General features: G+C 31.9%; 1 protein-coding gene across 3 annotated transcripts in view; it reads right to left on the bottom strand.

Annotated features, from left to right (window-relative positions):
- Positions 1-13,269, bottom strand: part of Il1rapl1 (interleukin 1 receptor accessory protein like 1) — a 1,239,862-nt gene that overhangs the window by 25,776 nt on the left and 1,200,817 nt on the right. The gene's annotated exons all lie outside the window — the stretch shown is intronic.

Here is a 13,269-nt window from a genome sequence, read left to right as displayed (position 1 = left end):
CTCACCCAATATAAATGATGGTCCTTCTCAACTAAGGTGCTCCCATGGAAGGGAGGGCCAAAGCAGCATGAGGGGCAAACAGCACAGTTCCTGGACCGCACTGTGGACTGTTGCACAGAGCTTTCAGAGAACCACATAATGAGTGCTAGCTGCTGCCAAGTATCAGGGCAATGACTTCTGTACTACATCTCTTTGAATGAAGTAGTGTTATAGCGGGCTATCATAGTGTTGGAGTCTGTACGCTTACTTGAGTCTAAGATCAGGAGTGCTAGTAGATGTCACAATAAAATATGTTAGTAATATTTTTCTTTCATTCAGCTATTACATTTTTCCTTCTACAATTTGCTTCTCCTTGTATCAGGCATGTAACTACATTCCATCCAAAAATTTTCCAGATAAATGCTGTGTATGGCTTCTCTATTTCCTATTGAATGTGTGTGTTATATAAGAAATAATAGATGAAGGGTGAGAGGTTTATCTCAGTCATGTAAGTGCCTGCCTGGTAAGCGCGAGGTTGTGAGTTCGAACCCCAGTTCCAAAAAACAAAACAAAGCAAAACACAAAAACTCCTACAAATCTAGAATGAAACGTTTAGATTTTTCTCCTTTAGAGCTTATGGATATTGCAACAAAATTAAAGCTACTAGTATTTTTTTTATTTTTAAACATATTTTAATTAGTGCTTATTAATTTTACAAAATACTGTGCTTCTATGTAGTATAGTAATACATGCATACATTTTGATAATTTTCATCTCCTCATTACTCTTCCTTGAATTCACTTCTCTCTTACCCTTATTGTTTTCCCGTTATGTAATAATAGTTTCCTTTCCACATTGATGTCATCTATTTTAGACCACACATTAAGAAAAACAAGAAGGGCATGTTTTCTTTGTTGTTGTTGTTTTTTTTTGTTGTTTTGTTTTGTTTTGTTTTTTCCCTGTGTCGGGCTTATTTTGCTTAACATGATGATTTCCATTTGCATCCATTTTCCTGTAACTTATACAATGTGATTCCCCCTTATTGCTGAATAACAAACCAGTATAGATAGATGGATAATAGGCAGACAGACAGATAGAGACAGATAGATGGATAGATAGAGATAGATAAGTGAAATAGACAGATGGATTGATATCAAATTTTCTTTATCCTTTCATCTAATGATGGGTGCTAAAGCTGGCTCCAATTTGATTGTTGAAAATCGTGTTGCAATAAATGTTGCTAAGCATGTATCCCTATATTATGCTGACATTAATTCATTTGAGTAAATACCAAGGAGTGAGTGGTATAACTAAAAAATCTGGTAGTTTTGTCTATGCTTTAGTGGGGAACATCCATATTGATTCCATACTGATTGTCTTAATTTGCATTTCCACTAGCAGTATAGAAGAATTCTATACCGCACCCCCATATCCTTCTTTGTAATTTATTTTTTCTGTACTTTGTGATAGCTATTCTGACAGTAGTGAGATGGACTATCACTACAGTTTTGATTTTCATTTCAATGATGGATAAAGATGTTGAAATTTTTTTCATATAATTATATGCCATTTTTCTTTTTCTTTTGAGAAGTGCCTATTCAATTCATTTGCCCATTAACTTATGGGATTATTTGATTTTGGTGCCTTTTATTTCATTATATATTCTAGATATTAATCCTCTATTTGAAAAATAGCTGGCAAACATGTTCATTCACCTGCAGGTTGTTGCTTTACTCTGTTTTTTTTTTCTTTTTCTGTGAAAAAACATTTTTATTTCATGTAGTCCCATTGTTGATATTTGCTATTATTTTCTGTACCATTGCAAGCATATTGAGGAAGTGCTTCATTGGGCCCATGTTTTATTGCAGCTAGTTTAAACTTTTCAGGTTTTATAACTAGGCCTTTGTTACACCTTAAACTAATTTTTGTACTGGGTGAAGAGACGGATCTAGCTTGCTTTCTGCATAATTTGTAAAAAAGGGGTTTTTTTCTTTAAAGTTTTAAACACTTTTGTCAAGATTCAGACTGCTAAGCTAGTTGTGTGGATTGGTTTCTTTGTCTTCTATTCTATCCTGTTGGTCTACGTGTCCGGTACCGTGCTATTTTTGTTACTACATCGTTATAGTGTCCTTTGAAATGTGATATTGTGATATCTTCAGCTTTTCTCCTTTGGCTTAAAATATTCTTGATAATCTGTGTCTTGTATTTCCATATGAAATTTATGACTGTTTAATCTTGTGAAGTGTGTCATCCTAACTTTGACAGCGACTGAACTGAATCGGTAGTTGTTTTGGAAATATAGCCATTGAAATAATGTTAATTCTGCTATCCATGAGCATCAGAGATCTGTCCATAGTTTAATGTCTAGTTCAATTTATTTCCTCACTATTCTGTAATTTTTACTGTAGACATTTTTTACTTCCTTGATTAGACTGACGCCTCTGCATTTTTAATAACTATTATGAACAGAAATTTTTTGATTTGTTTTTCTACTTCATTTTGATATTTAGAAAGATATTGATTTTGTATCCTGTTAGTATTTAAATAAGTCACCATACACCATTATTGAAACTCTCTTTAAGGGTCTGTGTAGACATGCTGTCCTCGATTGTCCTAATTGTTACTATTGATGGCTCATCATTATCCCCTAAAGCTGACCACTGCTTTGAAAAGCTGTGGTGTATATTCCTTTGAATATAAATAGTCTTAAAATTGTACCACTAAAATAACACTGTTTTAGTTTTGTAATTGAGAAAATTTCAAATAATGGGTTATCTAATTTCATAAGAACATTAAAATAGTCCATGGCTTTTCAATAATATGTATTCTTGGGTTAAAAGAGTATACTTGGGCTCTCAAGAATTGAGTGAAATAACACGGAGAATATCAAAGTATACATAAAAATAATGTTTTAAGTGTGTGACTATAATTCTTCCTCAAAATCATTATGTACCCATGTGCTTGTATATGTTAATTTTCCTGTAGCAATTACAGAAAAAAACCCTCAATTATAATTCTCTTTATCTATGCCTTTATTCCTAATCTAACATTTTATTAAAATAAATATGTGTAATTAGTTGCACTTCTCTGAACTTAGTAGAAGAAAATGCTGATAAAAGAAAATATTTTATTAAAAACAATGGACTTTATAAATTTAAGAAATAAATATAAGTTTAGAAATTAAACATTCCTGAGTCTAAGTAAATTACTATAAATTGTGAAATAATGACAAAATAACTTCAGCAGCTTTACCTGATGAACCATGTAAGAAAACAGAGACATTCCTGCAAAAGTACCAGGAATGAAATACAAAATTGTCTTCTGAATTTTCTCCACCAGGAGTGAGTAGAGAGTACTATGGTGTGCACTGGTTCCTAGTCTCTCAGAATACAAGGTTTTTAACTCCACATATACAGACACCTACATAGAACTACAAATTAGTTCCACAGAGTTCTTTATACACCAGAAATAAAGCTCATATAAAATACACTAAATAATACAAAAGTGTTATGCTTTAGCTCTAAAATATTACCCAGTAGTCTCATGGATTTAGAGACTGGGCATTCAGAGGGTGACTGAAACAAGGGATTAATCTACTGATGAGTTCATAGCTGAATGTGGTGCTGGGAGGTGGGCTGAGTGGGGATAGAGCACAACTTGGAGGGATATAGTCTTACACTCCCACTCTCTCGGCTTATTCTTTTCTCCTCCTTTCTCTCTCCTTTTTATGATCTCTTCCTCCTTTTCCTTTTCTTTCTCTTTCTTCTTCTCCTCTTCCAGTGCTCATCCTCCTCCTACTCCTTCTCTGTTTCTGTTTCTGTCTCTCTTTCTTCATCCCTCCCTCCTGACTGGCATGGTTTTAGCACTTTTCTTCTTCGAGGTCCTTCTGTCATGACATTTCTGCCTTGGAGCCAGATAATTAATTATGCACTGAAACCTCTGAAATCGCAATCCAAAATAAACTTTTCCTTCTTTAAATTGTGTATGTCAGTACTTTTCCCCAGGAATGAAAAAGTGAATATTAACCATTTTCCTCTACAGAATCACACCTAACACATGGAGTGAAACAAATTTAGACTAGAGTTTATTCTTTTGTTTGTGATACTGGGAACGGAACTAAGGACCACACACATGCTAGACAAGTGCTCCATGGTCAAGCTACACACTCAGTCTACAGTATGATTTCTTTGAAGTTCATTCTGCTTTTTAAATGTAATATACTAAAAATCAGTGAGTTATAAGTCTAAAATTTCTTGTGTAAGAAGAAAAGAAATAATTAAGTACACTTAAAGCTTCCACTCTCAAACATTTGTAAAGAGAGTACACAGTGGTTCAATCACATTAAAAATTGGTATAGTTTCCAGTAAAATTACATGTGAATCTACCCTATAAATATCAATGTCACTCAGAGATATTTACTCAAGAGAAATATAAACAGATATGTGCAAGAAGATTTATACCAAATATCTCAGAGTAATCTTATTCATAGTAGCCCCAACCAGATACATCTCAAAAGTGCATTAACAGGAGATGATAAACTATTATATGTCCATAGGAAAAACTAAACTAATAATACACAAATGTGCATAAATCTCACAACATTATGTTAAGAAAAGGTAGCCAGATACATAGGGAAGTGCTCCATAGCCAAGCTGTGCACCCATTCTAGAATGCGACTTCTTTTAAATTCATTCTGTATGATAGTTCTGAATTCCAAAAACAGACAGACACAATTCATGGTGATCAAATTCAGAAACTAAATGCTTTGGAGAAGCTTGGGGATGATCAAAGGTCATATTTACTGGAAAAGGCTAAGAAGGAATTTTTAGGGGTAAAGGAATATTCTGTATTTGGTGGGCATAGATACACAAATATGTGCATTTGTCAAAACTCATTGAGTAGAACACTTAAGAACTATGAGTTTTACTTTAGGTTACCTCTACTTAAATATTTTACAATGTATTTTTTTGGTAAAAAGTCATTATAAGTTCTGAGGCAAAGCCTGGCAGGATAATATCTAAAGAAACATTAAATCCAGATAACCAGTTCTGTTATACACAACTGCACAGACAAGCAATGATTTTTCTACAGTGCCCCGAAACACTTTCTGCATCTGTATGTATGAAAGAAGGCCTGGAAATATAGCATAACTTAAGTACCATATCTCATCAAATAGTTTTAGAGACAATTAAAATCTATGCCTGAAACATCATCCTAACTATCCAATAAATACAATTTCCATTTTCTTCAGCTGGCATTCATCATATTACTGTTTATGCACTTTGTTTTTAAATGTTTAGAAATCAAATATGAGTAAATTAGAGACATTTTATATGCAAGTACATTTTTTATTTTAGAGAAGTAATTGTCCATATCAGATTTATTTAAATGGCTAGATATCAGCAGCCATTCAAATATTATAACAATTGCCCTGAATATTCTATTTATGTAGCCAATCGATAATAGTATCTGAAGTACAATAAGAAAAAGAAAATGAAGTTGACGTCACTGAGCAATGACAGAAATGGTCTTGTATCATTTGAATAACTATAGTAAAGTACAAACATGAAAAGATATGAAAAATCAAGAAGCATTCTTGTTAGGTGCAGGTAGTCATGCACTACTAAAACAATACTTAAAATTGGTCCAAAGAAACAACATTTACATGGATTTTATCTGTTCAAGTTACTTAGAGTGTCTTAGGCTTCTCTCTACCTAGTATTTCAAAACATGGCAGCCTGTCCTAATAAGGAGGTCAGGAAATAAATTGTCTGTTCTCACAGTGTATCATGCCAGGACCAGCTCCTAAGCTACTATGTTATTTTTATGTACATGTAATATACATGCCTACACACTACATAGTATATGTGTGAAGGTTAAAAATTTTTCCATTTCATCTAAGTCATATTACTTTATATGGCCTGTTTAAACTCTCCCAAGAAAAATGGTATGCATGCATGAGATTTGGACTGCACATGACACTGCTTCAAGCTTGACATATTCATGATTATGAACACCGTCTCTTACTGCTTTTCCACTGGGTCAGGACAAAATTAGCAGGGGTTAAACTCTGTCACATTTAAAAGAAACTCTTTGGGCTTAGTGCTGTATTTTATCTTTATAATACAATGTGAACGGGAATGATGTTGCCCCAGCAAATGTCATTTTCCCTTTGAATTGGGATCTGCTTTTCAGCTCTAGCTCAAATTGCCTGGAGTGGCAGTATTTAAAAAATAGGAAAGATTCCATTTCAGCACAATTCAACATCTGAGGAGGGAACAAGAAAGTGCAGACCTTTTAAAATCTGCTTAGCCTTTGTGTTATTTTGTTAAAATGATAAACTCTACCCCCTTGAAGGGATGAGACTGTATACTGAAAACTGTATAGCAAAATCACTAGGCAAAACCAAGGGGAAACTGGCATTTGGTTAAACACAACAAATGAACAAGCGCCAAAGAGCTACTTTTAAGGGCACCAGCAGTCCTTTAGTTACAGGCAATTAGCAGTAGTCCTTGGAAAGCTGCAGTATGGGCTAAGGGAAAGCGCATTGATTATTGCTGCAGTAGTAGACTGCTTGCAGAATAAATTGCTTCAATTTAAAACTAAATTTGCTACAAGCATTTTGAGCAATGACTACAATTTTTTTTCTTATCAAGACAGTTGGAGCTAACAACACTTTAAAAGAAACAGCTAATTAAAATAAAGCTCATGCCATCTCTTAGTATATTGGATTACATTGCAAATAATAAATCCATTTGGTTTACCCTAATCTTACTGCAACTACCTAGTATACATTGGTATTATTTTTGGGTTTGTTTATTTGTTTATTGGCATGTATTTGTCCTTACTGCTTACAAACTTTTTTTCTATCAGAAATCATTGAAGTAGTAAATATTTTAACAAAGTAAATAAAAGTTATCTTGTATTTTTAAGTCACTTGGAATTTCTATTTGGTATCTTATTGGCTATCTATAAAATGTTGCTACAGTATACCTTAAGACTTAAGTGATTTATTCATATACAGTTCATCCTAAAACTGACTCATTCTTTATAATAAGTCATTGTAAATATTGTATTCTAATTTATAGGAAGGAAGATGCAACTTCGTGAGAGAAACGCATGATAGACAATATAATGATCCAAGTTTATTCATTAGCCTTACCAAGTACATTTTTCTCTCCTTATTGTGTTATAAAGTGCGAAAATTTATAACAATTTATCCATCCACATAAATTCATATGCATATTTATTTCTCTGGAGCAGTGCAACTTATTTGTTCTTGGCAGAAGGATAATTATGCTCAGCATACAAAGATATTCAACTCAATTCTAAAATACGTCAGGGCAATTTAGAATCAGCTATAATTTTGTGGGGGCTAACACATTAAGAAAACCAATTGTTGTTCACACAATAGCAATTAAACATTTGGAGAAGGTATAAACCAGTATGTAAGGATAGCTGTTTTGTTATGGCAAAAATCCTTTTTGGAACAAAACAAAATATATCAAACATTACAATAATTTAAAAAAAATAGATCCTTAATGGGGCAGTTTGATTTGTGTGACCAAACATTTGAACAAAAAATTACATTCAAAATGGTATAGTTTTCCATGTTAAAAAGAAATTTTCAGTCAAATCATCAAATTAACTTCTACTCTTTGTCAATCAAGAATACAACTATCATTAGCTAGAGCCCATCTTTAGGCCACAATAAGGTCAAGGTCCCAAAAGCCTTATAATTACATGGTAATGAACTACTAAAAATGAAAACAGTCAAATAAAATATTCAAGGTAAAATGCATTATCCTCTACATGCTTTGGAATGTGCTTTTCTTCTCTGGAATGTGCTTTTCTTCTTCCCAAACAGATTTGAAGGATGCTATTCTATTGTTTTTTCCTTGAAGTAAGGAATATTTACAAATTCTGTTTTAAAAATGAATTAAAATATGAATCCACAATTTAATATTAATTATAAATAAAAAATCAAGTTCTATAAAAGCAGAAAGCCAGCTAGTATATACAGAAGAAATGACAGAGTTAAACATCATATTTTAAACATCATAACAATTTATTTATGAATTAATTTTTGACATGTTGAAATTATTGGGGGAAATATTGATGAGTAAGGCGATTTAGAGTCTCAATGCACCTCTTCCCACTGGTTATTTATAAACAGCTAATGAGAAGCAATATCATCTTAGAAAAGTGACCAAAGTTAAAATCACTAGTTATGGGACAAATTGATATGATGTGCCATATGCTAAGAAGGCAAAACATCAACTTTGTCTTATTATAGCTCCAAACCCTAAAACATTTTAAAAATGAGGGACTTTCAGACAGATCTAGATTTAAAGACAACTATAAAAGTCAAAATCACCTGACTTGTATTATTCAAAAATGCCAATGTTAAGAAAGACAAAGAAAGTAGAGAAGCTTTCCTAGACTGAAGGAGACTAAAGGGACTTGGTAACTAAATTATATGTACAAACTTGGAAAGAAAATATGATATGAATGGCATCTAGTGGAACAATTTCTAAACTTTAAATGTAGATTATGTATTAGATAACAGCATTTTATCATATTTATTTTCCTGAATTTGATAAATACACACAAGGTATTTGAGAAAATATCCATGTATTTAGGGGAATCATCCTGAGGAATTTAAAAATGGTGTCTCCTGTTTACTCTTATGTGGCTTGACAATAATATGTTGCATAATTTTATATATAGTCTAATTCTTTCTTTGTGTCTATCTATATATAAGAAAAATGATTTAAATGTGACAGTTATTGGCTAGTGAATATAGGTAAAGGCGCTAAACATTTATTTTACAGATCTTATAATTTTTGAAGACTGTCTGCAGTTTTTATTACAAAATAAGGGGGTTAAAAATAAGCAACTTGTGTGGCAAGATCACACTATTTCAAATGTTATTGTAACTAAAGTATACATATTTTGGATTTATTATCCTTGGATAAAAATTATATCTCTTATAACCACTTTAATATAATCTGTAAAAAGTCTTTAATTTACTCTTAAAATATGTCCTTATCTTGGAATTTTCTTCAGAAACTGTTAGTTGATTTATATTACCCATTTGAAAAAAGCTGGAACTCCTTATATTGGAAGTTAATTTACTGTACTCAATTAAATGAAGCAACTAACTATTCTCCAGCCAAAATTATTCCTCCAGTGTAAACTGATTTTTACATGTTTTCCACAAGTCTTTACCAAACTAGAATGTTTCCTTTCTTTCTATCAAAATCCTACTAATCCTACAAGTGATGGCTAAGAGCCTAATCTCCAGGGAAGTTTCCAACCCAAATGACTTACCTTATGTCATGGATTGTACTTGAAATTTTCCCTCAAATTTCTGTATTAAGGCTTGATTGCCAACTAGTACAATCATAATTTGATATCACTGGAAAGTTATAGGTGGATCCTTGTTCAAGGGAGTGAATCATGGGAACATGGTCTTGGGGACATTTTTGGGTCCTGTCACCCCTACCTTGTCAACTACCACGTGTTGAATAGCTTTATTTCATCATGGCTTTTCGCCATCTGCCTCACCACAAGCATAAAAGCAGTGGGCCTGGATGACAATGGACTGAAATCTTTGAAACTGAAACAAACTGCTGCTGCTTTAACTTGTTATTCTCAGGTATTTTTATCATAGCAATGGAAAGCTGATTTAACACACTGTCCTTATAACATGTATTTCCTGTTGCTTTTTGCATTGCTTGCCAAGTCACCTATTAACAGAGTTAGTTTTGGCTGTAGTTTTATATTATAAATAATTGCTTATAATATTACAAATAATTTCATAAAAATTGTGCTCTATTTCTTCTGACTGGAACAGCTCCTCCTATCCATTTTTTGCATGCCTTTGTTTGTGAAGTCTCTGCTGATTCACAGCCATTTGTCACTATAAAAAACATAGTGGATAATTTGCTCATGACTAAATTTATTATTACTTATTATATGCTTTTGCTGGAATTTTAATTCCATCAAGTTGAGGGTATTCTTGGTTGTTTATATATTTTTTATTTTTAAATTATTTTCTAGTAGTCATCTCAAGTGAAAATTTTCAAGTTGCTCAACAATTATCAGCTAAATACATGAACCACTTATTATTAAGGACATATTGATTTTTCTAACCAATACTTACCACTTTATGTGTTTCCACTCTCACACTCCAATATCTTTGAGAATCATTTTTCTAGTAAATGCATAGTAAGGATCAAGCAATTGATTAAGTATAATTAGTAAATCCAATTCCTTAAGTTGACAATAAATCTTTGTTATGTAGAAAAAAAAATGCCCAACTTCACAGTGTAGATTTTAAAATTGTCTTTTGTTAAAATCCAATGGCAATGTAATATTTACAAGTGTATAGAAATATGATATCAGTATTCAAGTGACATTTAAACATCAGTAACGTATAGTCTCACATGTTTGATATAGCTATTCAACATTTTTGTGAGGGAATGCTGGTGTCAAGGCCATGATCTTGGAGATGCAAGACTACCAGAAAAAAGATTCATGGCCCTCAACGTTTTCTTTGCCTTTATCCATTCATTTCTTCATTTTGCTGTAATAAGCATCTTGTATATACTATGTGTATTGCTTTTGAGTTTTATGACTCACGTGTATGAGCAAGTTTTTATAACCAAAAAGTCAAGGATAATATTTATTAAACATTGAAGTGTCATTTATATGACTGTAAGAAGTTCTTTAAGTGCTATAATCATGAGTCAAGTAAGCAATTCATATGGCATGACCTGTGCATTTCTGTTGAGAAATTTCAAAGATAAGGGTCAGATATTGAGTGGCAGTGTGCCAGAGTACCTGAAAATGTTTATAGCAAGTAGTTGAGTCTAGAGTTCTGGTAAACCAAATATAGTATCATGGATGATGTTAGGCAAATTTGTGTTTTAATATCTTAATTAATATGTATTTTTTATTGCTTTTGCTTTTCAAAGAAAATGGCATGTATCTCATTAATAATTTTTGTTTTGAATAATTCATATACCAGTTAAGTCCTTCTGCCAAAATTAGCTCAAAACAATGGGACAATTCTCCCTTAGAGCAAATTGGCGATTAGCATATATTTTCAAAATATCCAATGTGAAGTTACTACCCACAGAGATTTATTTTTCTCTATGTTATAAAAACATTTGTTTAAAATATCTCTAACTAAATATTTTAATGAGGAACATAGACATATCATTATATATTTATAAACACATATTGCCCCATACTCATCTTAGATCTTACATATTAAGTAGAGTGGGGAGAAACCAGAGAAAGAAGATAGATACTGTCGTCTATAATAAAGAACAAAAAAAGTCTCCAGTACCCAGCCTAGAAGACAGGGCTATTGAATATCAAGGTGTCAAACTTCACTGATACGTAAAAGAAAATATTTTAAAAGAAAATGTATTTGCTTTCCCTGTAATAGAATTTCCTTCTTAACATGTCATAAAAATAGGCAAGCACAGATGGAATGTCACAAAACATCTTATGAGAGAAAATTGTCATAGTGAAGGTGGCATCGCCACTTTACTCCTCTTTGTTAAGGGGTGCAGTGTTTGTGCTGAAATAAATCTCAACCAGAGGATATATTGTCACAGTCAGAACACTTTCTTTTTTCTCTGGGAATGTTTTCAATTGCTCAAAGAACCCAGAACATCTGGTTCATTCAGATAACCAATAGGAACTGAAACACTGAACTCTTAAAACACAATAAAATGATTTGAAGTATGTTCAACTGATGGATATAAACTTACAAGAATAGCATACACATAATGTAAGATGTAAAAATATCTTACATTGCAGAATACTAAAGGAAAGCTTTGAAATACTTAACATTTTATTACTATTTTAATTGTCTTTCTTCTTTCAAGGGTTTAATGCATTTCCTATTGAAAATATTGGAATTAACTGTGGCTGGAAAAAGTCAATGGTGATAGCTTCCACCCTTGAGACAAGGCTCACTCAAACTCTTGACTATTTCAGTTATGGACTATTAAAGTAAAAACAATAACCAAAACATATGCTGATCCTTCCAATAGAAGTAAAACAACCCATTTCTCCTACCTCTGAAGATTTCAATCATGAACTTTCATTCTGAATACCTAAACATGCCAAGAAAAATTTGCTTTCCTTTCTCATTTTGTAAAGAGTTACTTTCAAAAACTTAACAAGCATAAAAAATCCCTTTGTTTTCTCTCATTAACAATCTATGATGCAATGGACATGTTTCAGAGACATCATAAAACAAACCATCATTACTTAATTCCTAAGGAATCAAGAAATAACTCCTTAAACCATAACCAACTGACAATGTAATTGTTGGCTTATTGTTTAGTGGGCTTATTATTAGTGTTGGCTTATTGTTAGTCTTTATAGTTAAAGACTTATTTTAACAACGAATCATCTGTTTCAAAAATGATAATACAGCGTGGGTTGACAAAGAATATTGCATTATCATATCACTTCACCATACTGATTTTTCGGTGCATGAAAATTGGCAGTGATTTACGAAAAAAACTAGACAGAAATAAAGATGTTCACTAAAATGTAATGTTTTCTAACATAGATAAAAAGGAGCAAACTTTAAATTCAAGTAAAGAGATTTTGATAATCTTTAAAACATATAAACAATTTGATTTGATAGCAAAGAGAGTAATAACATTTTTCTGTAAGTTTTTACAAAATATTCCAAAGAAAAAGAATGTTAATATTTGAGCAAAATATACACAGAAGCACTCTATATTATCTTGGCAAATTTTTCAGTAAAATAAAATTATTTAAAATTTTACTAAGAGATATATTTACCAGCTATATGAAAACAGATTTCTTTATCTCACCATTTTTTTCTGACTATATAGAACATTCTTATGGTACAAAGTTTGAAACAGATATGGGAATGACAAGAATAAGTTGAAAACCACAGGAATCATAACAATCTGAATTAATCATTGTTATTACTTCAGTGAATATTTTGTGTATCACTTTCTAATGTAGTACATATTCGTGTAAACTTATTGACAAATAACCAATGGATCTAAAAACTCATTATACCAAACAACTAATATCTTGCCTTTTTCTTTGGACAGTTTGTAATAGAGTTATTCAAGGTAGTTCGAAATATGTATTCTGCTAAGTCTTACTGGTAATCATTTTTGACCATTTAATTATTAAATTACTTTCATGCCTACCTATTTATCCAAGCATCATATAAAGATGCCCTTCTTAGCAAACAAAGGTAGCAGAACGTTTCAGTAC

This window comes from Cavia porcellus, unplaced genomic scaffold, assembly GCF_034190915.1.
Source record: "Cavia porcellus strain 051 isolate PalLab524CR breed Dunkin Hartley unplaced genomic scaffold, mCavPor4.1 scaffold_33, whole genome shotgun sequence".
In the NCBI taxonomy this organism is placed as follows: domain Eukaryota; kingdom Metazoa; phylum Chordata; class Mammalia; order Rodentia; family Caviidae; genus Cavia; species Cavia porcellus.
The sequence above is the reverse complement of the archived record's forward strand: the minus strand, read 5'-3'. Positions and strand labels throughout refer to the sequence as shown.